Below are 24023 nucleotides of genomic sequence, written 5' to 3' on the forward strand. Positions count from 1 at the left end.
TATTCTAATCTACTCAAATGACAACAAACTGGCCCAGACTCTGGTATAAAATTACATTTATTAAATAAAAGAAATTGAGAAAATAAAATGAATTAAGTTAAATCAATAATTAAATTCCAATCGTGTATGGCAAGTAAAACTCAACGAAGCGATATCCCGAATACTTGAGTAACCTCAAGATTAATTTACAGATAATAACTGGTGTTCCATTGGCTTTGACAAATTAATTCATAAGGTATACTTAATTATATAAAATTATAACCATCAAAGTGACGTTAACATTAACTTAGTGACACCTACCACAGCTTGGCATCAATGAATTTGTGTGGCTACTCACTCAAATAAATCCAGACATGTCAATAGAAAAAAAATGAGATAAATTAATTTAAAATTACCACATCTCAAAATCAACTGAAATCACCAATATAAACAAAAGACAACTCAGTATATTCTCTTTTTATGGTATAAATGTTACCTTATTACAATTTCCTCTAATTTGCAATGAACAGTAGGCGGCTGGATGCCTTCAACTGACTCTATGAAGTGAGACTCCAAGTATAAATTTGCCAGTGCGTGAAAGATAAACTCACCGATTATGCCAACTAAATTTCAGACCACCGTGTCGAACCCTAATATTTCGAGGTTCATTACCTCCAGATAATTTAAATAACTACCCAACTAAACAGCTGTTTTATAGCACCTTACTTACAATAATACCAATATTACTTGTTACTGATCTGGCATGGACCCAAATTTACCATATCTAGACCTGTTGCATTAAAAACAAATTATTATAAGGATTACCTTTGTCTAATTTCATACAATCAATATTAACTTGGTCTAGTTTCTCATATAATCAATATTAAAATGGCAAATATGCTGTTCAAGAGTATTGTGATTATGTTTGCTGCGGACTACGATAATAAGTGTGACTCTACGACGTTGCTTATCTGAATTGACGCAAGCTCTCGTCCCTTAATTACTATATTTCCATCACCACGGAAATCATCCGTAAAATTACAGCAAGAAAAAATATTTGTACAATTCGCCACAGTTAGTCAGCACCTACACTAGCTAAAACAAAACAAGGAATATGGATCTGAAGTAAAACACACAGAAAATCCTAAGTAGCTTTTTTACATTCCATTACACGCACGTGAACGTCAATATTCTCAAATAAATACAATGCATAATGCATTCGCTATCCTACACCGCATTGATTACTCTCGTGAAAATCAACGCCGTCCATGACCAAGATTGATGTAAATCATGGTTGTGAATGGTTTAAGTAACCTCTCATGACTGAATGAAGCATGATAATAATAACAAATATGACTCGTCAACTGCTTACCAAGTACTGTCAACCTAAAATCAAAATCAAAATCTGTCACAATAGTAGTTCTAGCAAGAACACAAAATAGAAGTATAATTTGAAATTATTTCTTAGAAATTAATTATAGCAATCTGAGCTCCGCTACACACGTCAGCGTATTTAGTAAGTTCATATTTGAATAAACGTTTGGTAATTCGGTTGTGTGGATTATTGGCTATAAATTAGGTCCATCACATCTCTAAGGTGAGCATTATTATTTCAACTCTATCTTTCTCCCTCTTTCCATATCATTGTTGGATGCATTTAGTAGAGAGAGAAAGAGAGAGAGAGAGAGAGAGAGAGAGAGAGAGAGAGAGACAGACAGACAGACAGACAGACAGACAGACAGACAGACAGACAGACAGACAGACAGACAGACAGACAGACAGACAGACAGACAGACAGACAGACAGACAGACAGACAGACAGAGAGAGATTGGTGTTTAGTGTTTGTTTGTAGTAATCTGCGATTAGTGTTATTGATTTACAATTTTCACACTGAGTAGTTCCGTAGGCGTTCGCTAGATTACAACCGGTAATATAGTACTGCGTGAAAGAAGAAATACCTCTTTCTTTTTAATATTATTATTAAAATATCAGTAGGTTTGTTGATAAAATACTTACAAAGACGGGATGTTAAACAGAGTCGTAACTTCGGCGGCGGTTATAGTCTATTAGTGCAGGCATTTCACAGGGTATTTCAAGTAGCAGTTCAACGGTCCCACCTATCACGAAGGTAATAACTTCTTTAAATAACGCGATACTGTTGTAAATTTTTGTATTCCGATCATTTGTAGTTCTGAGTAGGCAGTTATAGTATTCGTAATTTATATTTTACACCCTCGATCTTTCAGTATTTATGAGCGGTTAACTAATAAGCAAGTTCCTACATCCCAATAATTGAAATTCAAGTTCCTGGCGTAGTTTAGACAGAAATACTTTTGAGAAATTATTGTAAACCACCTCATATTTTTCAGCAATTAAGGACACTTTTATTCTCCGTCCCGCGGAGTAGGGAAAATAATAGTAATCCACCATCTGTAATAATCACATAACCACATTTCAGTTGAGAATTGTAGTGTAGATACGGTATAATAGATAGTATCTTGCCTGTTATATTCGTGTGTATTTTTGTGCAAACGGCAAGTTTCATTTTATTACAGCATAGTAGGATACATACATACATACATACATACATACATACATACATACATTATCATTATAGACTGTTATGCCTTTCAGCGTTCAGTCTGCAAGCCTCTGAATTTACTAAACGTCGCCACAATCCTCGATTTGCAGCTAATGTTGTGGCCTCATTTAGTTCTATACCTCTTATCTTTAAATCATTTGAAACCGAGTCTAACCATCGTCGTCTTGGTCTCCCTCTACTTCTCTTACCCATCACAGCAGAGTCCATTATTCCCCTAGGTAACCTATCCTCCTCCATTCGCCTCACATGTCCCCACCACCGAAGCCGGTTTATGCGTACAGCTTCATCCATCGAGTTCATTCCTAAATTAGCCTTTATCTCCTAATTCCGAGTACCCTCCTGCCATTGTTCCCACCTGTTTGTACCAGCAATCATTCTCTCTCTGCTACTTGCTTTACGTCGCACCAACACAGATAGGTCTTATGGCGACGATGCAATCATTCTTGCTACTTTCATGTGTGTTACTTCTAACTTATGAATAAGATATCCTGAGTCCACCCAGCTTTCGCTCCCGTAAAGCAAAGTTGGTCTGAAAACAGACCGATGTAAAGATAGTTTCGTCTGGGAGCTGACTTCCTTCTTACAGAATACTGCTGATCGCAACTGCGAGATCACTGCATTAGCTTTACTACACCTTGATCAATCAATCAATCAATCAATCAATCAATCAATCAATCAATCAATCAATCAATCAATCAATCAATCAATCAATCAATCAATCAATCAATCAATCAATACTGATCTGCATTTAAGGCAGTCGCCCAGATGGCAGATTCCCTACCTGTTGCTTTCCTAGCCTTTTCCTAAATGATTTCAAAGAAATTGGAAATTTATTGAACTTCTCCCTTGGTAAGTTATTCCAATCCCTAACTCCCCTTCCTATAAATGAATATTTGCACAAGTTTGTCTTCTTGAATTCCAACTTTATCTTCATATTGTGATCTTTCCTACTTTTATAAACGCCATTCAAACTTATTCGTCTACTAATGTCATTCCACGCGATCTCTCCGCTGACAGCTCGGAACATACCACTTAGTCGAGCAGCTCTTCTTCTTTCTCTCAATTCTTCCCAACCCAAACATTGCAACATTTTTGTAACGCTACTCTTTTGTCGGAAATCACCCAGAACAAATCGAGCTGCTTTTCTTTGGATTTTTTCCAGTTCTTGAATCAGGTAATCCTGGTTAGGGTCCCATACACTGGAACCGTACTCTAGTTGGAGTCTTACCAGACACTTATATGCACTCTCCTTTACATCCGTACTACAACCCCTAAACACCCTCATAACCATGTGCAGAGATCTGTACCCTTTATTTACATTTCCAGTTATGTGATTACCCCAATGAAGATCTTTCCTTATATTAAAACCCAGATACTTACAATGATCCCCAAAAGGAACTTTCACCCCATCAACGCAGTAATTAAAACTGAGAGGACTTTTCCTATTTGTGAAACTCACAACTTGACTTTTAACCCCGTTTATCAACATACCATTGCCTGCTGTCCATCTCACAACATTTTCGAGGTCACGTTGCAGTTGCTCACAATCTTGTAACTTATTTATCACTCTATAGAGAATAACATCATCCGCAAAAAGCCTTACCTCCGATTCCACTCCTTTACTCATATCATTTATATATATAAGAAAACATAAAGGTCCGATAATACTGCCTCGAGGAATTCCCCTCTTAGTTATTAGAGTTAGATAAAGCTTTGCCTACTCTAATTCTCTGAGATCTATTTTCTAGAAATATAGCAACCCATTCAGTCACTCTTTTGTCTAGTCCAATTGCACTCATTTTTGCCAGTAGTCTCCCATGATCCACCCTATGAAATGCTTTAGACAGGTCAATCGCGATACAGTCCATTTGACCTCCAGAATCCAAGATATCTGCTATATCTTGCTGGAATCCTACAAGTTGAGCTTCAGTGGAATAACCTTTCCTAAAACCGAACTGCCTTATATCGAACCAGTTATTAATTTCACAAACATGTCTAATATAATCAGAAAGAATGCCTTCCCAAAGCTTACATACAACGCATGTCAAACTTACTGGCCTGTAACTTTCAGCTTTATGTCTATCACCCTTTCCTTTATACACAGGGGCTACTATAGCAACTCTCCATTCATCTGGTATAGCTCCTCCGACCAAACAATAATCAAATAAGTACTTCAGATATGGTACTATATCCCAACCCATTGTCTTTAGTATATCCCCAGAAATCTGATCAATTCCAGCCGCTTTTCTAGTTTTCAACTTTTGAATCTTATTGTAAATGTCATTGTTATCATATGTAAATTTTATTACTTCTTTGGTCTTAGTCTCCTCCTCTATCTCGACATCATCCTTGTAACCAACAATCTTTAGATACTGCTGACTGAATACTTCTGCCTTTTAAAGATCCTCGCATACACACTCCCCTTGTTCATTAATTATTCCTGGAATGTCCTTCTTGGAACCTGTTTCTGCCTTAAAATACCTATACATACCCTTCCGTTTTTCACTAAAATTTGTATGACTGCCAATTATGCTTGCCATCATGTTATCCTTAGCTGCCTTCTTTGCTAGATTCAATTTTCTAGTAAGTTCCTTCAATTTCTCCTTACTTCCACAGCCATTTCTAACTCTATTTCATTCCAGTCTGCACTTCCTTCTTAGTCTCTTTATTTCTCTATTATAATAAGGTGGGTCTTTACCATTCCTTACCACCCTTAAAGGCACAAACCTGTTTTCACATTCCTCAACAATTTCTTTAAACCCATCCCAGAGTCTGTTTACATTTTTATTTACCGTTTTCCACCGATCATAGTTACTTTTTAGAAACTGCCTCATGCCTGCTTTATCAGCCATATGGTACTGCCTAACAGTCCTACTTTTAAGACCTTCCTTTCTATCACATTTATTTTTAACTACCACAAAAACAGCTTCATGATCACTAATACCATCTATTACTTCAGTTTCCCTATAGAGCTCATCTGGTTTTATCAGCACGACATCCAGGATACTTTTCCCTCTGGTTGGTTCCATCACTTTCTGAATCAGCTGTCCTTCCCATATTAACTTATTTGCCATTTGTTGGTCATGCTTCCTGTCGTTGGCATTTCCTTCCCAATTGACATCTGGCAAATTCAGATCTCCCGCTACAATCACATTTCTTTCCATGTCGTTTCCCACATAGCTGACTATCCTATCAAATAATTCCGAATAAGCGTCAGTGCTACCCTTTCCCGATCTGTACACTCCAAATATATCAAGTTGCCTATTATCTTTAGAAATGAGCCTTACACCTAGAATTTCATGTGTCTCATCTTTAACTTTTTCGTAGCTTACAAATTCTTCTTTCACCAGAATGAACACTCCCCCTCCCACCATTCCTATCCTATCTCTCCGATGCACACTCCAGTGCCGTGAGAAAATTTCTGCATCCATTATATCATTTCTCAGCCACGATTCAACTCCTATTACAATATCTGGTAAATATATATCTATTAAATTACTTAATTCTATTCCTTTCTTTACAATACTTCTACAGTTCAACACTAACAATTTTATGTCATCCCTGCTTGATTTCCAGTTCCCTGTTCCCTTATCACCGCTTCCTTGGCCATCGCGTTTCCCTGAATGTACCTCCCTATTACCCTTCCAAACAAATTTCCTAACTTATACGTACCACTGCGGTTTAAATGAAGGCCATCCGAGCGCAGATCCCTTTCTCCTACCCACCCATTAGGATCTAGAAATTTCACTCCCAGTTTCCCACATACCCACTCCATAGTCTCATTTAAATCCCCAATCACCCTCCAGTCAGTATCCCTCCTACACAATATTCCACTAATAACAATCTCCGCTTTCTTAAACGTCAATCGTGCTGCATTTACCAGATCCCACACATCTCCAACTATGTTGCTACTTATATCAGCTTGCCTTACGTTGTTGGTACCAACGTGAAACACTACCACCTTCTCCTTCCCCTCCTCCCTCTCTTCTACTTTCCTCAACATCTGCCTCAACCTAATTCCTGGATAACATTCTACCCTGGTTCCCTTTCCTCCACACACTTTCCCCACGTGTCTAACGATGGAATCCCCCATGACCAGAGCCTCAACCCTACCCACCTCATTTGATCCCCTCCCCTCCTGGTCAGCTCAATCTTTCCTGATAGCTGCAGAAGCTACTTCCTCCTCCCTTTTTTTCCTTCCCATGACCCTGTTTCACCTGTCTTTTCCTATCCTCTACTCTACATTTCCCTTTCTTACCTTTTCCCTTCCTCGTACTTCCACACATCCCAGCAACTGTTCCCTGTCCCTCATCTTCCCTCTGTTGTTCTACCTGGAGTGACTCGTACCGATTTCGCACAGACACCTGTCCTGAATTCTGATCCTGAATAGAGCCCTTAGCCTGCACTCTCCTTCCCCTTAGAACATTAGACCACCTGTCTTCTACAACTCCTCCCTTTCCTTCCCCTCCCTCTTGTACACCTACTGTAACCTGTACATTGTTTGAGGGAGTCCTATCTTCCTTCCTGTCTTCTGTGACGATCCTAATTCAATCTCACTTACTATATTACCATCCTCGGAGAACACACAACCTAAATACTTGAAATTATCGACCTGTTCTAGCTTTGTATCACCAATCTGACATTCAATTCTGATGAATTTCTTACCTACTGACATCAATTTAGTCTTCGAGAGGCTAATTTTCATACCATACTCATTGCACCTATTTTCAAGTTCCAAGATATTAGACTGGAGGCTTTCGGCACAGTCGTCCATTAAGACCAAGTCGTCATCATAGGCCAAACTGCCTACTACATTTCCACCTCACTGAATCCCTCCTTGCCATTTCATACCTTTCAGCAGATGATCCATGTAAACTACGAACACCAAAGGTGAAAGATTACAGCCTTGTCTAACCCCTGTAAGTACCCTGAACCAAGAACTCATTCTACCATCAATTCTCACTGAAGCCCAATTGTCAACATAAATGCCTTTGATTGATTTTAATCATCTACCTTTAATTCCATAGTCACCCAGTATAGTGAACATCTTTTTCCTCGGTACCCTGTCATATGCTTTCTCTAGATCTACGAAACATAAACACAACTGCCTATTCCTCTCGTAGCATTTTTCAATTACCTGGCGCATACTGAAAATCTGGTCCTGACAGCCTCGCTGTGGTCTGAAACCACACTGGTTTTCATCCAACTTCTTCTCAACAACTGGTCGCACCCACCCTTCCAAGATGCCAGTGAATACTTTGCCTGGTATACTACTCAATGAGATACCTCTATAGTTGTTGCAGTCCTTCCTGTTCCCTTGCTTATAGATAGGTGCAATTACTGCTTTTGTCCAATCTGAAGGTACCTTACCAATACTCCACGCTAATTTTACTACTCTATGAAGCCATTTCATCCCTGCCTTCCCACTATACTTCACCATTTCAGGTCTAATTTAATCTATTCCTGCTGCCTTATGACAATGGAGTTTATTTACCATCCTTTCCACTTCCTCAAGCATAATTTCACCAACATCATTTTCCTTCTCCCCATGAGCTTGGATGTTTCCAACACCACCAGGATGATTTCCTTTTACATTGAGAAGATGTTCAAAATATTCCCTCCACCTCTCCAGTGATTCCCTGGGATCTATTATGAGTTCACCTGAATTACTCAAAACACTGTTCATTTCCTTTTTCCCTCCCTTCCTAAGATTGTTTATTACTGTCCAGAAAGGTTTCCCTGCTGCTTGACCTAGCCTTTCCAGGTTATTACCAAAATCTTCCCATGACTTCTTTTTGGATTCGACAACTATTTGTTTCGCTCTGCTTCTTTCCCTGTCTGCATCGGCCCTTGTTTGGAGCCATTTCTTATAAGCCTTCTTTTTACGTTTACCGGCTGCTCTCACTTCATCATTTCACCAAGATGTTCGCCTTTTTCCATCTTTACACACAGTTGTTCCTAGGCATTCCCTTGCTGTTTCTAGTACAGCATCCCTGTATGCCACCCATTCACTTTCTATATCCTGAACCTGCTTACTGTCTACTGTTCGAAACTTCTCACTAATCATATCCATGTACTTCTGTCTAATTTCCTCGTCCTGGAGATTTTCTACCCTTATTCGTTTGCATACAGATTTCACTTTCTCTACCCTAGGCATAGAGATACTTAGTTCACTACAGATCAGATAGTGGTCTGTATCATCGAAAAATCCGCGAAAAACTCGTACATTCCCAACAGATTTCCTGAATTCAAAATCTGTTAAGATATAGTCTATTATGGATCTGGTACCCCTAGCCTCCCATGTGTAGCGGTGAATAGCCTTATGCTTGAAGAATGTATTCGTAACAGCTAAACCCATACTAGCACAGAAGTCCAGCACACGCTTCCCATTCCCATTAGCTTCCATTTTTTCCCCACATTTACCAATCACCCTTTCGTATCGTTCAGTTCTATTCCCAACTCTCGCATTGAAATCGCCCATTAGCACTATTCTATCCCTGCTGTCGACCCTGACCACGATGTCACTCAATGCTTCATAAAACTTGTCAACTTTATCCTCATCTGCACCCTCACATGGTGAATACACGGACACAATTCTAGTCCTAATTCCTCCAACTGACAAATCTACCCACATCATTAGCTCATTTACGTGCCTAACAGAAACTATGTTGCGTGCAATGGTATTCCTGATAAAGAGCTCTACCCCAGATTCTGCCCTTCCCTTTCTAACACCCGTCAAGTACACTTTATAATCTCCTATCCCTTCCTCGTTATCTCCCCTTACCCGAATATCACTTACTCCTAGCACATCCAGATGCATCCTCTTTGCCGACTCAGCCAATTCTACCTTCTTTCTTCCATAAGCCCCATTAATATTGATAGCTCCCCATCGAATTCCATTTCGTTCGCCAAGTTGTTTCCAAGGAGTCCCTCGCCTGTCAAATGGGAGTGGGACTCCATTACTCCCATAGGTCTGAGGTTTGCTTAAAGTGTTCTGAGCTCGGTTAATTCATGAAGCAGGATGCTACCCTACTTGCACATAGTCCAAGTGAGGATCTCTCCTCTAACGGGTTATGGACCACCGGTGAATTGTATAGTCCTAGCCGCCTGAGCACAAAGAGGGCTATGACTCAGAATATGTCCGAGATGCCCACTTCCATTCCATAGCAACTGGTATCCCGACTCTCAGGACCACTTACTAGGCCACTCAGCCGTTGCCCATGGTTCACGAACTAGGACGTGACTACAGTAACCCACAAACATGAACCATGTAGGATAAAGTAGTACTAATATTAATCTGTCTACGTGTTTAACTTTGCTGGTAATCTTTGAGTACCGGTAGTTCTTGCGAATATCTAATTTAGGCCTAATTGGAATTTTCATTTCTATTTATGTTTAGTAATAACCTATTGTGGTGGCCACGTGTTATTTGGGTAGCGTGCCTGCCTCTTACCCGGAGGCCCCGGGTTCGATTCCCGGCCAGGACAGGGATTTTTACCTGGACCTGAGGGCTAGTTCGAGGTCCACTCAGCCTACGTGGTTAGAATTGAGGAGCTATCTGACCGACAGATAGCGGCCCCGGCCTACAAAGCCAAGAATAACGGTTGGGAGGATTCGTCGTGCTGACCACACGACACCTCATAATCTGCAGGCCTTAGGCCTGAACAGCGGTCACTTGGTAGGCCAAAGCCCTTCAAGGGCTGTAGTGCCATGGGGTTTGTTTTGGTTTGTTTTAATAACCTATTGTAAATGGGATCCATCTGAACGTAGTTTAAACATTATTGTAGTGTAGTATAGTAACTTATTAGAAATTGGAGTGCTTATTCTATTATTTTGAGTAGTTTTGCGAATATGGAACTTTAATGGCAATTTTCTTTTCTGTTTGTGCTTGGTAATAACCTCTTGTAATTAGAATACGTCTGAACGTAGTTTAAAATTATTGTAGTGTATTGTAGTATCTGAACTTAGTCTGAATGTAGTTGAAAATTATTGTAGCGTATTATAATACGGTATACTATTAGAAAATAGTGTGTTTATTCTATTACTGTGAAATTTGTGTAGCATAGTACCGTATCTGTAGTAAATCTCTTACTAAAATTCTGTTGTAGTAATTAGGGTAGACATAACTGCAGTTAAAAATTGTGTAATTCTTGTGTATTATTCTTTGTTTCCAGTAATTAACAGCAATTTTCATCCTGTTAGGGTGTTGTAGAATTTAAAAAATCGTAGAATTAAGTAGTATTGTAGTGTAGTAGTAACCTATATTAATTAACATAGTGTCGTGTGACCTTTGTGAACTATCCTAGACAATATTTCTTTCCTTTCATTTTTATTTTGCACAGAATAAGCTATCTTATTTTTTTCATTTTCTTTTCATTATTCAGTAAAGAATGGCTAAGGAGTGCAAGTGTAGGAACTGTGGGTGTGGCCAGGCATTAAGGAGTATGAGGGAGGAGTTGGAGAGCTTAAGGGAGATAATTAGGATTCTCTCAGAGGACAGGAAAGAAAGTAGGCTTCCCTCAAACAATGCAGAGGGTACAGTAGGTGTAAAAGAGGGGTCGGAAGGAAAGGGGGGAATTGTAGAAGACAGGTGGTCTAATGTTGTAAGGGGAAGGAGATTGCAGGCTAAGGGCTCCATTCAGGATCAGAATTCAAGACATGTGTCTGTGAGAAATCGGTACGAGTCACTGCAGGTAGAACAACCGAGGGAAGATGAGGAACAGGGAACTTTTGCTGAGATGTGTGGAAGTAGGAGGAATGGAAAAAGTAGAAAAGGGAAATGTGGAGTAGTCGATAGGAAAAGACAGGTGGAACAGGGTCACGGGAGGGAGAAAAGGGAGGAGGAAGTAGCTTCTGCAGCTGTAAGGATTGATAGGGCTGAGCAGGAGGGGAGGGGATCAAATGAGGTGGGTAGGGTTGAGTCCCTGGCCATGGGAGATTCCATTGTTCTACTCAAAATAATAGAATAAGCACTCTAATTTCTAATAAGTTACTACAATACACTACAAGAATTTTTAAAATTCGTTCAGACGTATCCTAATTACAATAGAAATGAAAATTGCAAATAAGCCTAAAGTTTGAAATTCGCAAGAACTACTCAAGGATTACCAACAAAGTTAAACGCGTAAACAGATTATTATTATTAGTACTTTATCCTGCTATGCTCTAACAGATATGAAACCTGCCGTTTGATTAAATGCTAAAGTATCGAAAGGGTTACCGTACACAAAGATACATACGAATATAACAGGCAAGATACTATCTAATATACCGTATTTACACTACGATTCTCAACTGAAATGTGGTTATGTGATTATTACAGCTGGTGGATTACTATTATTTTCCCTACTCCAAGGGACGGAAAATAAAAGTGTCCTTAAATGCTGAAAAGTACGAGGTTGTCTACAATAATTTATCAAAAAATACTCCTGTCAAAACTTAATTTTAACTACTTCGCTAATATGATTAACCCAATGAATTTCTCTTTCTCACGTCGGCAGAACTTTGCCGTAGAGGTAACCAGAGAATACTTCAAGGTCGGTGAGTAAGGGTGTAATTTCAGTCGTAATACTGAAGTAACCTATGTAACTTTTCTTTCTACACTGACGTAAGCCTGACAGTCGACTCTCCCTTGTGGACGCCCTTCGTATTAATTATTGATTTATGGAAGTGTTTTGCTGAACTTCAAGGTTAGTTTCAACTTTTTTCGTACCTCCAGAAATAAACCAGGAACTGCACGAGCGCAATTACACTTTTCTTGCCAGCTGGGCTTCCGTGAGCTTGGTTTGTGCAACAAGTTACTACTGAAGCAACACCACGCACAGTGCCCAATATGTCATGTGTTAGTTGACTTCTGAAGCGCTGATTGATTAGCCTGATACATAGTTTTTATACCGGATAGGACACAGCTGACCTACAGTATATCGTGTTCAGTTCAGTTACATCATCACAGGAAAATTGATCGGTAGTTATTTTTTATGAAACTTGGTATTTAAATGCAATATACGGGCGAGTATGATCTTAGCTATAAACTGTTCAAAAAGTCCAGCAAAGGAGGGGGGGGGCTCAGAGGGGGCCTATAATAAAAAAACTCAATGCATCTCTTTGACGGTTGGTTTTGCAGGAACATTGCTCATTACAAAATTTGTTTAGAATATATAACTTCTATACTTTTTTCTGCCGGCCCCGCTGTGTGCGGGAAGTGTGCCGTACTCTTACCCGGAGGCCTCGGGTTCGATTTCCGGCCAGGCCAGGGATTTTTACCTGGATCTGAGGGCTGGTTTGAGGTCCACTCAGTCTACGCGATTACAACTGCGGAACTATCTGACGTTGAGATAGCGGCCCCGGTCTAGAAAGCAAAAAATAACGGCCGAGAGAATTCGTAGTGCCGCGCACACGACACCTCGTAACCTGCAGGACTTTTGACTGAGCAGTGGTCGCTTCGTTGGCCTTGGCCCTTCGGGGCTCTTACGTCATGGGGGGGGAAACTTTTTTAAAGTACAGTGAAAAATAAGTGAAATATTAGCGTCGGTCTTGTGAAAGAGCCGAATGAGAGTTTGTTGTGGAGATCATTCCAGCGAAATATTAAATGCATTGTAGGAGCTGTCTGTACTTTTCGAATTTTATTCTGATACAATACTTCGTTTTTAAACCATACGAAAGATACAAAACCAAGAGCAGCAATAATGCCAAAGAATATGAAACTGCGAAGAGCCAGAGAAACCCAAGAACGCCACGATAAACCACTGACATGGAGAAGGATGCCCAGTTACGTGTCTCATAATCTCATGCACATGCTAAGTACTGGTAATTTTGCCCCAACAACGACGGGTAGGCCTACAACAGCTAGTAATGATTAAAAGTGAGCGACTGGCCTATTAAAGAACCCTTATTCACAACCCGGAGTCCCTCAATATCTATGATAAATGAAGTGACGTTAAACCTTTTTCTACCGGGCGAGTTGGCCGTGCGGTCAGGGGCGCGCAGCTGTGAGAGATAGTGGGTTCAAATACCCCTACCGAGCTGGATAGCTGCAGTCGCTTAAGTGCGGCCAGTATCCAGTATTCGGGAGATAGTGGGTTCGAGCCCCACTGTCGGCAGCCTTGAGATGGTTTTCCGTGGTTTCCCATTTTCACACCAGGCTGTACTTAATTAAGGCCACGGCCGCTTCCTTTCCATGCCTAGGCCTTTCCTCTCCCATCATCGCCATAAGACCTATCTGTGTCGGTGCGACGTAAAGCAACTCTCAATAATAATAATAATAATAATAATAATAATAATAATAATAATAATAATAATAATAATAATAATAATAAATCCCCCTGTCGGCAGCTCTGAAGATGGTTCTCCGTGGTTTCCCACTTTCACACCAGGAAAATGCTGGGGCTGTACCTTAATTAAGGCCACGGCCGCTTCCTTCCAACTCCTAGCCCTTTCCTATCCCATCGTCGCCATAAGACCTGTCTGTGTCGGTGCGACGTAAAGCCACTAGCAAAAAAAACCGTTTTTCTACCGACCGAGTTGGCTATGTGGTACAGCCGCGCAGCTATAAACTTGTATTCGGGAGATGATGGATTCGAACGTTCGAGCCTCACCACTGGCAGCCCTGAAGATGGTTTTCCGTGTTTCCCTATTGTCCCCGTTTTCTAACAAAGTGCTCACTATGACGAACTTGCGGTTAGAAGGCCGCAGCGGCTGTGAAAATCCCTGGAGGAGTGGAAGATAACCTAGACCCACTACGTGGGATAGAATGATTAGTTGTAGGTTCGAGTGCCTTTGCCGCCCCCCCACCCACCCTCCCCTATCATCCTGTGGCTCCTTTCTCCAAGATCATGTGCTTCTTTAGATGCGAAAGTCTCGACTTCCTGACGGCAAATCGATTCGATTCTAGTTTTAACCGCCTGGGTTAGGTAGTCCTTGATGATTATGTTTATAATCATGATAATTAACTCTACAGTGGAGATGCTGGCGGCTATAATGATGAACAAATATGCAGGAATTTTTTTTGGCTAGGGGCTTTACGTCGCACCGACACAGATAGGTCTTATGGCGACGATGGGATAGGAAAGGCCTAGGAGTTGGAAGGAAGCGGCCGTGGCCTTAATTAAGGTACAGCCCCAGCATTTGCCTGGTGTAAAAATGGGAAAGCACGGAAAACATTTTCAGGGCTGCCGACAGTGGGATTCGAACCCACGATCTCCCGGATGCAAGCTCACAGCCGCGCGCCTCTACGCGCACGGCTAACTCGCCCGGTGGAACTTATTTTGTGTGAAAGAAGAGCCGAGTAACGAAGTACAATAAATACAGCCTAGGCTTACAAATTCTTATTTAGAAACGCAGTGGTTCTGACTTGGATTGATGTTCGACTCTCGTCTCGATCTCAGTTTCCAGAAGACCTAAATCAATTTTTTCCGTTGTCAAAATGAGTATTAGAAAAATTTTGTTCACTGGAGGTTTTTAATTCTGACGGGAAAGGTAGGGCAAATTTTACATTTCTTAGTACAGAAATTGTTATTTCTGAGGGAACTATTAGCAAATTATGGCGCGCGGCAGTCCAGATGAAGTTCGAGTGACAAGGCGCCCCTCCCTCATAGACATTATCCTCTTGGCTTTCATTAGAATCAGATCAGACACGCATAATGAGGGGGAGCAGATGCGCGTCACACACGATTACACGGAGTTCCTTAGCTCAAGCCGACATGATCCAATATCGCCACAAGTGTTACTGAACTGCTGCGATCAGTCAACGAGGGTGGGACGAGTACAACCTATCTAATATAACTACGACTTACTGCAGACACGGGCTCAACGAGGGAAAATATCTCGGTGAATCCACATTCGGCGGATCCACTGCCTGCGCCGCGCTGGCCTCCAAATCGCGCATCTCCAGAATGGGTATCCTCGTACATCTGTCGTGAGGCGTAACTTACAAAGCTAATTTGATCCCATAAATGCATTCTTTTCAAGCATTTGTACGGAAATAAGACAAAATTGGACTGACTTTATAATTGTGATACTCGTAACTTACCGTATTTTCTGCTAAATATGAGCTAAACTCTGGTGAACCTTATAAGAAGCAGAGATGGTAAACATCCTCCACCATGCTTCTGATGGTACCGTCAGTCACAACACTTACAGATTTCCTACATATATGTACCACAGGCCCCATTACAATCACCGCTCCGTGGCTGAGTGGTCAGTATCTCGGGATTCTGACCACAGGGTCCCGGGTTCGGTCCTAGTCAAGAAGAGTTAATTCCCTTGACTCGGAAATAGGACGTACTTGATATTCCCAACATTTCTGCAACTCTCACATAACACACGACACTGCAATAACGCACATTTTCCCTATACACGGCAGTCACCGCCGACGCTCGTCCGAGGATCTGCACAAGGCTAATAACAGCTATATGTATTATTATTATTATTATTATTATTATTATTATTATTATTATTATTATTATTATTATTATTATATAATGTTATTTGTTTTATGTCCCACTAACTATATTTTTTTTTGGTTTTCGAAGACGCCCAGGTGCCGGAATTTTGTCCTGGAGTTGTTCTTTTACGTGCCAATAAATTTACCGACAAGAGGCTGACGTACACTAATGTTCATAAGAACCAGAACACCCTGAAGGACTAGTGATAGGAAGCTCATATTAACAGGACATGTTCATTAGTATGTTCTGCAGAAACAATTAGCATTTCAGTCACCTATGTTAAGCATGTGTCCTGTTCCTAGTAGGCACTGGGTCATCCATGGGCACTGATAGCTTGCTCCATGCGTGATGGCAACGACGCGTATAAGGCACGAATGGTGTCCTGGGGTATAGCCTTCCACGTTGTATTCACCTGATTCCACAGTTCATCTTTGGTGGTTGGCATTGGGTCACAGCGCCGCACCCGTCTTTTCACCATATCCCATTCATTTTCGATTGGCGACAAGTCCGGTGATTGGGCGGGCCAGGGCAAGAGTCTGACTTCCTGTGACAACAAGAAGGCACGTGCTCGTGCAGCACCATATGGTCGGGCATTGTCCTGCTGAAATATGGCGTACCGGGCGAGTTGGCCGTGCGCGTAGAGGCGCGCGGCTGTGAGCTTGCATCCGGGAGATAGTAGGCTCGAATCCCACTATCGGCAGCCCTGAAAATGGTTTTCCGTGGTTTCCCATTTTCACACCAGGCAAATGCTGGGGCTGTACCTTAATTAAGGCCACGGCCGCTTCCTTCCAACTCCTAAGCCTTTCCTATCCCATCGTCGCCATAAGACCTATCTGTGTCGGCGCGACGTAAAGCCACTAGCAAAATATGGCGTGTGGGGTGTCGAGCAGAAAGAGTATGGCTACGGGTTGCAGGATGTCATCCACGTAGGTCAAACTGGTCACAGTGCCCAGGACACGCACCAACTGTGATTTGTGGTTGTACCCAATAACACCCCATGCCATAAGGCCTTGAGATGGGGCTGTATGTCTTGAGCGAATGCAGTCAATGTGATGCCTCTCCCCCTGTCTGCGGCGAACCAAAAAGCGGCCATCATTTTCAAACAAACAGAACCTGGATTCGTCCGAAAACACTATCCGCTGCCATTCCTGTCCCCAGTGATGTCGTTCCATACACCATTGCAGTCTAGCATGTTTGTGCACATTAGTCAAGGGTAGACGGAGAAGTGGACGACGCTCCGGTAACCCAGACTGTAATAAACGGTGACGGACTGTCTGTCACTCCTGATAGTGTACGATGTGTTACCCTGTTCCACTGTCGCGCCAGAGCCGAGGAGGACGCAGATCTGTCCTGCAATACCATTCGGATGAGGTGTCGATCTTCTCGGAGGTAGGGGGGGGGGGTTCTGTGTGGTGCGACCAAACCCATCTCGTCGTGTTCTATGGCCTTCTGTGAACTATTCTGTACACACCCGTTGCACTGCCGACACACTTCGTTCCACATAAACAGCAATTTCCCTGTTGGATGCATCACATTCTCTCATGCCAATAATGCGCCCTTTCAAACTCACTCATCTGACGGTACGGTTCTTGCATACGTCTGCGAGGCATCCTGCACATCTGCTCAAGTCACACTGATCCATTACCTTCGGTTTATAGCGATAACGTGAGCCGCAGGCACATTTTACCAGTCGGTGGTGTTGCACCGAGTTCTCGATGTGGGCCGACATATTTTAAATGCTAAAAATTTCTTCAGAATATATTAATGCACATGCTCTGTGAATATGAATTTCCTGTCTCTAGTCTTTCAAGGTGTTCTAGCTTTTATGAACATTAGAGTATTTGGACACCTTCAAATACAACCGGACTGGGCCAGGATCGAATTTGCCAAATTGGGGTCAGAAGGCCAGCGCTCTACCGTCTCAGCTACTCAGCCCGACTATTATTATTATTATTATTATTATTATTATTATTATTATTATTATTATTATTATTATTATTATTATTATTATTATTACTGCTAATGATTAGATGTGAATCCTAGCTGACTGGTATCTCACTACACCATTCCTTTGGCAGTCGGTCTTGTTCGATCATAGCCATATACCTATGATGGCTTAGTATTGTTTAGTTATGTCGAAGAAACTCACCCTTACTGTTAATATCTTATAGCGATATGGAATTTTAATTCTATACAATGTTAGTACACATGTACTGAAATTAATTTATAATGAGAGACGACGCACACTGAAATAGCCTACTCTGGCTGAGGTCGTTGGTTTCTGAGGGACTTGTAATGCGTTTGCTCCATGTTGTTGGCGTCCGTGACGTTCAAAGCAAGCTAAGTTGTTGCAGGTCTGAGTGGCTCAGACAGTTGAGGCGCTGGCCTTCTGACTCCAACTTGGCAGGTTCGATCCTGGCTGAGTCCGGTGGTATTTGAAGGTGCTCAAATACGTCAGCCTCGTGTCGGTAGAAGTAGTTAGTGGGACGTAAAGCAAATAACATTAGTTATTAAGCTAAGTTGTACTTTATGTGACGTGATACAGTATTCACAGCAGCGGGACTTCTAGCCTTACGCGACGGTTGATATAGCGATCACAGCAGCGGGACTTCTAGTTTCACGTGACGGTTGAAATAGCGATCACAGCAGCGGGACTTCTAGTCTTACGTGACAGTTGATATAGCGATCACAGCAGCGGGACTTCTAGTCTTACGTGACGGTTGATATAGCGATCGCAGTAGCGGGACTTCTAGTCTTACGTGACAGTTGATATAGCGATCACAGCAGCGGGACTTCTAGTCTTACGTGACGGTTGATATGGTGACCATAGCCACAAGATTTCCAATTATACGCGACTTACAACAAATGTATGCCAAAGGCAAAATTAGGTACTTATGGCGAAATGTAAAAACGGAATGCTTTATCTACACGTTTAGAAAATGAATTCGTGACAGGCAGGTTTTGAAAGTGAAGTGCTGATATAAATAAATGAGTCAAAAGACGTGAAGTAGCCCCCCTTTTCACTAACATTACCAAAATGCAAAAAAATATTTTAATAGTGGCCTACATAACGAAAGATACCTGGGCTATAAGTACCTAACTTTGCAATAATTCTGAATACTGTTAAAAATGGATTTTTATGCAGTGTTTTTAAATTCATAGTTTTCTAAATGTAAATTAATGAAATTCACATTTAGGCCTAACATAAAAACCAGAACAGACAATTAAATAAAAAACTGACACTGGGATGACCTTTTCTTATTTTTAATAACATATTAGTAACCATATAGAAATATTTTCATATTATTGAGCCAATAAAAACGTTTCAAACCTGTAAATATTTTTAATAATTACTGTGGAAACGTGTTCTGGTAACCTTCATTTTTAAACAAATGACAGAACTTTTTGCCTCGAGGACTACACACGCGGTATCATGCCCAGTAGTCCGCTATGAATTTACCATTCATTCTATTTAACCCGTTAAGTTGTAAAATGTACTTTTCTGCACAAAAATTGTTTGAAAATATTGGATACAGCCTTGCACACAAAGATTATAATTAACAAAATAATGTTGATTTCATGACTATAATAACCAACTGAAAACTATTTAAATGTTCAAATACAGCTAACCGTTCTAGATTAGACGGGTGACATCGTCATTAGTTTCTCTCCAAGATGACTGCGACTCGAACCATGGGGTTCTTTAAAAGAAAAAGTTGCGTTCTTTTGGTTCGGGCTCCATGTAAAATTGAAGTTCCCGTGGCTATGATCAGGATAGCAATAGTCAAGTAAAATACACACTAACTGCTTTCTTTCTTTCTTTCTTTCTTTCTTTCTTTCTTTCTTTCTTTCTTTCTTTCTTTCTTTAAATGAGGCGGGATGACACTAAGACTTGCAAAGGTGGAGTGCCGAAAAATATCCTGCATGCTCTCTGTGCTGTGTGTGTGAATCATATAGATCTATGTCCGGCTCCATGGTTATATGGTTAGCGTGCTGGCCTTTGATCAGAGGGGTTCCGGGTTCGATTCCCGGTAGGGTCGGGATAATTTCGCCGACTCAAGGGCTGGGTGTATGTGTCGTCTTCATCATCACGACGCGCAGGTCGCCTATGGGAGTGAAATCAAAAGACCTGCACCTGGCGAGCCAAACATGTCCTCCGACACTCCCGGCACTAAAAGCCATACGCCATTTCATTTTACTTAGTCCTATTAGCCATTGCTCGCTTGGCAATGCTTCAAGGAACATTAATATCAATGCAAAAATTCAGAGCACTCATATACACAACAACATGACTTTCAAAATAATAGTATTAATATTTAATCTGTCTGGTTTTAACGTCACCAGAGTCTCGGAATGTTCATTAACGTGTCAGTAAGTTCCAAGTAGAAGGTCACCCGCACATTTGGGCAGAGAATGTGAAACTAGCTGCGTCATTTAATGCGATTTAATCACTTACTTATATGACCTTGGAATGTTATTAATATCCAGCTGTTAATGTGTTATAAGCGTGTCACGAGTACTATTTAGGAACATCCATAAAAACAAAATTATAGAAATTACACAGCCATGATGCGTGAAAGACGTAAGTAAGTAAATAAATAAATAAATAAATAAATAAATAAATAAATAAATAAATAAATAAATAAATAAATAAAAGTCATATTTAGCCAGACAATAATTGGTTACTCACCCAATTTGCGAAGAGGAAAATCTACCAATGATCCCCGTACCTATCAGAAAAAAAAAGACACATAATAATAACAACACCAGTGTATAACAAATTATAACGTTTTGTCTGCCCTCTGAATACATTTATGTTATTATTATAATGTTATTGTTTTTATGTCCCATCAACTATTTTTGACGGTTTTCGGAGACGCTGAGGTCCTGGAATTTGTCCCGCAGGAGTTCCTTTCCGTGCCACTAAATCTACAGACACGAGGCTGAGCACATTCAAATACCACCGGACTGATCCAAGATAGGTCTAGGGAACATTTTATATGTACATGAGGGCTCACCCTTTTTCTCTAGACCTTCCATATTTCTGTACAGAAATTGTGATAAATAAATAATACTAAGCCGCCTCTGTGGTGTAGTGGTTAGCGTGATTAGCTGCCACCCCCGGAGGCTGAGCACATTCAAATACCACCGGACTGATCCAAGATTGAACCTGACAAGCTGGTGTCAGAAGGCCAGCGCCTCAACCGTCTGAGCCACTCAGCCCGGCAATTATGTGATTTGACTTAGTATTATTTCATCCCTCCTCTGCGAACCATGTGACCTTGCCGCGGTGGGGAGGCTTGCGTGTCCCAATGATGCAGATAGCCGAGCCGCAGGTGCAACCATATCGGATGGGTATCTGTTGAGAGACCAGACTAACGAATGGTTCATCGAAAGGGGGGTAGCAGCCTTTCGGTTGTTGCAAGGGCGGCAGTCTAGATGATTGACTGATACGGCCTTGTAATAATACTCAACATGGCTTAGCTGTGTTGATACTGCTACACGGCTGAAAGCAACGGGAAACTACAGCCGTAACCACCTCCCGAGGACATGCAGCTCTCTCTGTATGAAAGATGTACTGATGATGGCTTCCTCCCGGGTAAAATATTCCGGAGGTAAACTAGTCCCCCATTCGGATCTCCGGGTGGGGACTACACGAGAGGGGGCGATCATCAGGAAGATGGATACTGACATTCTGCGAGTCGGAGCGTGGAATGTTAGGAGTTTGAATCGTTGTGGTAGGTTAGAGAATCTGAAAAGGGAGATGGATAGGCTAAAGTTAGATGTAGTTGGTATAAGTGAAGTACGTTGGCAGGAAGAACAGGATTTTTGGTCAGGCGACTACCGAATTATCAACACGAAATCAAACAGGGGAAATGCAGGAGTTGGTTTAATAATGAATAAGAAAATAGGGCAGCGGATAAGCTACTACGACCAGCATAGTGAAAGAATTATTGTCGCCAAGATAGACACCAAACCAATGCCCACCACAATAGTGCAGGTCTATATGCCTACTAGTTCAGCGGATGATGAAGAAATTGAAAGAATATATGAGGAGATAGAAGATTTAATACAATATGTCAAAAGTGACGAGAATCTAATTGTGATGGGAGACTGGAACGCAGTGGTAGGCCAAGGAAGAGAAGGTAGCACAGTAGGAGAATTTGGATTGGGACAAAGGAACGAAAGAGGAAGTCGGCTGGTTGAATTTTGCACTGACCATAATTTAGTCCTCGCCAATACTTGGTTCAAACACCACAAACGACGGCTGTATACGTGGACGAGACCTGGGGACACTGGAAGGTATCAAATAGACTTCATTATGATTAGGCAGATTTTCAGAAACCAGGTGTTGGATTGCAAAACTTTCCCAGGAGCAGACGTGGACTCTGACCACAACTTGTTGGTCATGAAATGCCATCTGAAGTTGAAGAAATTGAAGAAAGGAAAGAATGCAAAAAGATGGGATCTAGACAAGTTGAAAGGAAAGAGTGTGATGGATCGTTTCAAGGAACATGTTGCACAAGGACTAAATGAAAAGGCCGAAAGAAACACAGTAGAGGAAGAGTGGAGAGTCATGAAAAATGAAGTCAGTAGGGCTGCTGAAGAAATGTTAGGAAGGAAGAAAAGATCAACTAAGAATCAGTGGATAACTCAGGAGATACTAGACCTGATTGATGAACGACGAAAATACAAGAATGCTAGAAATGAAGAGGGCAGAAAAGAATACAGGCGATTAAAGAATCAAGTGGATAGAAAGTGCAAGGTAGCTAAGGAAGAATGGCTGAAGGAGAAGTGCAAGGATGTCGAAGGCTGTATGGTCCTGGGAAAGGTAGATGCTGCATACAGGAAAATCAAGGAAACCTTTGGAGAAAGGAAATCTAGGTGCATGAATATTAAGAGCTCAGATGGAAAGCCACTTCTAGGGAAAGAAGACAAAGCAGAAAGATGGCAGGAGCATATCCAACAGTTGTATCAAGGTAACGATGTAGATAATTTCGTTCTGGAACATGAAGAGGCTGTTGATGCTGATGAAATGGGAGACCCAATTTTGAGGTCAGAGTTTGACAGAGCTGTGAGTGACCTAAATAGGAACAAGGAACCTGGAATTGATGACATTCCCTCTGAATTACTGACTGCCTTAGGAGAAACCAGCATGGTAAGGTTATTTCATTTAGTGTGCAAGATAAATGAGACAGGAGAAGTCCCATCCGATTTTCGGCAGAATGTTGTTATACCTATTCCCAAGAAAGCCGGTGCTGACAGGTGTGAAAACTACCGCACTATTAGTTTAGTATCTCATGCCTGCAAAATTTTAACACGTATTATTTACAGAAGAATGGAAAAACAAGTTGAAGCTGAGTTGGGGGAAGATCAATTTGGCTTCAGAAGAAATGTAGGAACACGTGAAGCAATCCTGACTTTACGTCTGATCTTAGAGGATCGAATCAAGAAGGACAAGCCCACGTACATGGCATTCGTAGATCTAGAAAAGGCATTCGATAATGTTGATTGGACCAGGCTATTTATGATTCTGAAGATGATAGGGATCAGATACCGAGAACGAAGAATTATCTACAACCTGTATAAAAATCAGTCTGCAGTGATAAGAATCGAGGGCTTTGAAAAAGAAGCAGCAATCCAGAAAGGAGTGAGGCAAGGCTGCAGTTTGTCCCCTCTCCTTTTCAATGTTTACATAGAACAGGCAGTAAAGGAAATCAAAGAGAAATTTGGAAAGGGAATCACAGTCCAAGGAGAGGAAATCAAAACCTTGAGATTTGCCGATGATATTGTTATTTTATCTGAGACTGCAGAAGATCTCGAGAAGTTGCTGAATGGTATGGATGAAGTCTTAGGTAAGGAGTACAAGATGAAAATAAATAAGTCCAAAACAAAAGTAATGGAGTGCAGTCGAACGAAGGCAGGTGATATAGGAAATATTAGATTAGGAAACGAAGTCTTAAAGGAAGTAGATGAATATTGTTACTTGGGTAGTAAA

The 24023-nt window shown here is 41.3% G+C and overlaps 1 protein-coding gene across 7 annotated transcripts in view; it reads right to left on the reverse strand.

Annotated features, from left to right (window-relative positions):
- Window positions 1-24023, reverse strand: part of LOC136864094 (transmembrane ascorbate-dependent reductase CYB561) — a 403629-nt gene that overhangs the window by 155302 nt on the left and 224304 nt on the right. For 5 of the 7 annotated variants that reach the window (XM_068225782.1, XM_067140656.2, XM_067140657.2 and 2 more), the window contains exon 3: window positions 20715-20754. The exons of the other annotated variants lie outside the window; for them this stretch is intronic. The gene's annotated coding sequence lies outside the window, so the exon portion shown is untranslated. The remainder of the gene's footprint in view (window positions 1-20714; window positions 20755-24023) is intronic. 7 annotated transcript variants of the gene reach the window in all.

The sequence above is a fragment of the Anabrus simplex genome, chromosome 2 (assembly GCF_040414725.1).
Source record: "Anabrus simplex isolate iqAnaSimp1 chromosome 2, ASM4041472v1, whole genome shotgun sequence".
Lineage (NCBI taxonomy): Eukaryota > Metazoa > Arthropoda > Insecta > Orthoptera > Tettigoniidae > Anabrus > Anabrus simplex.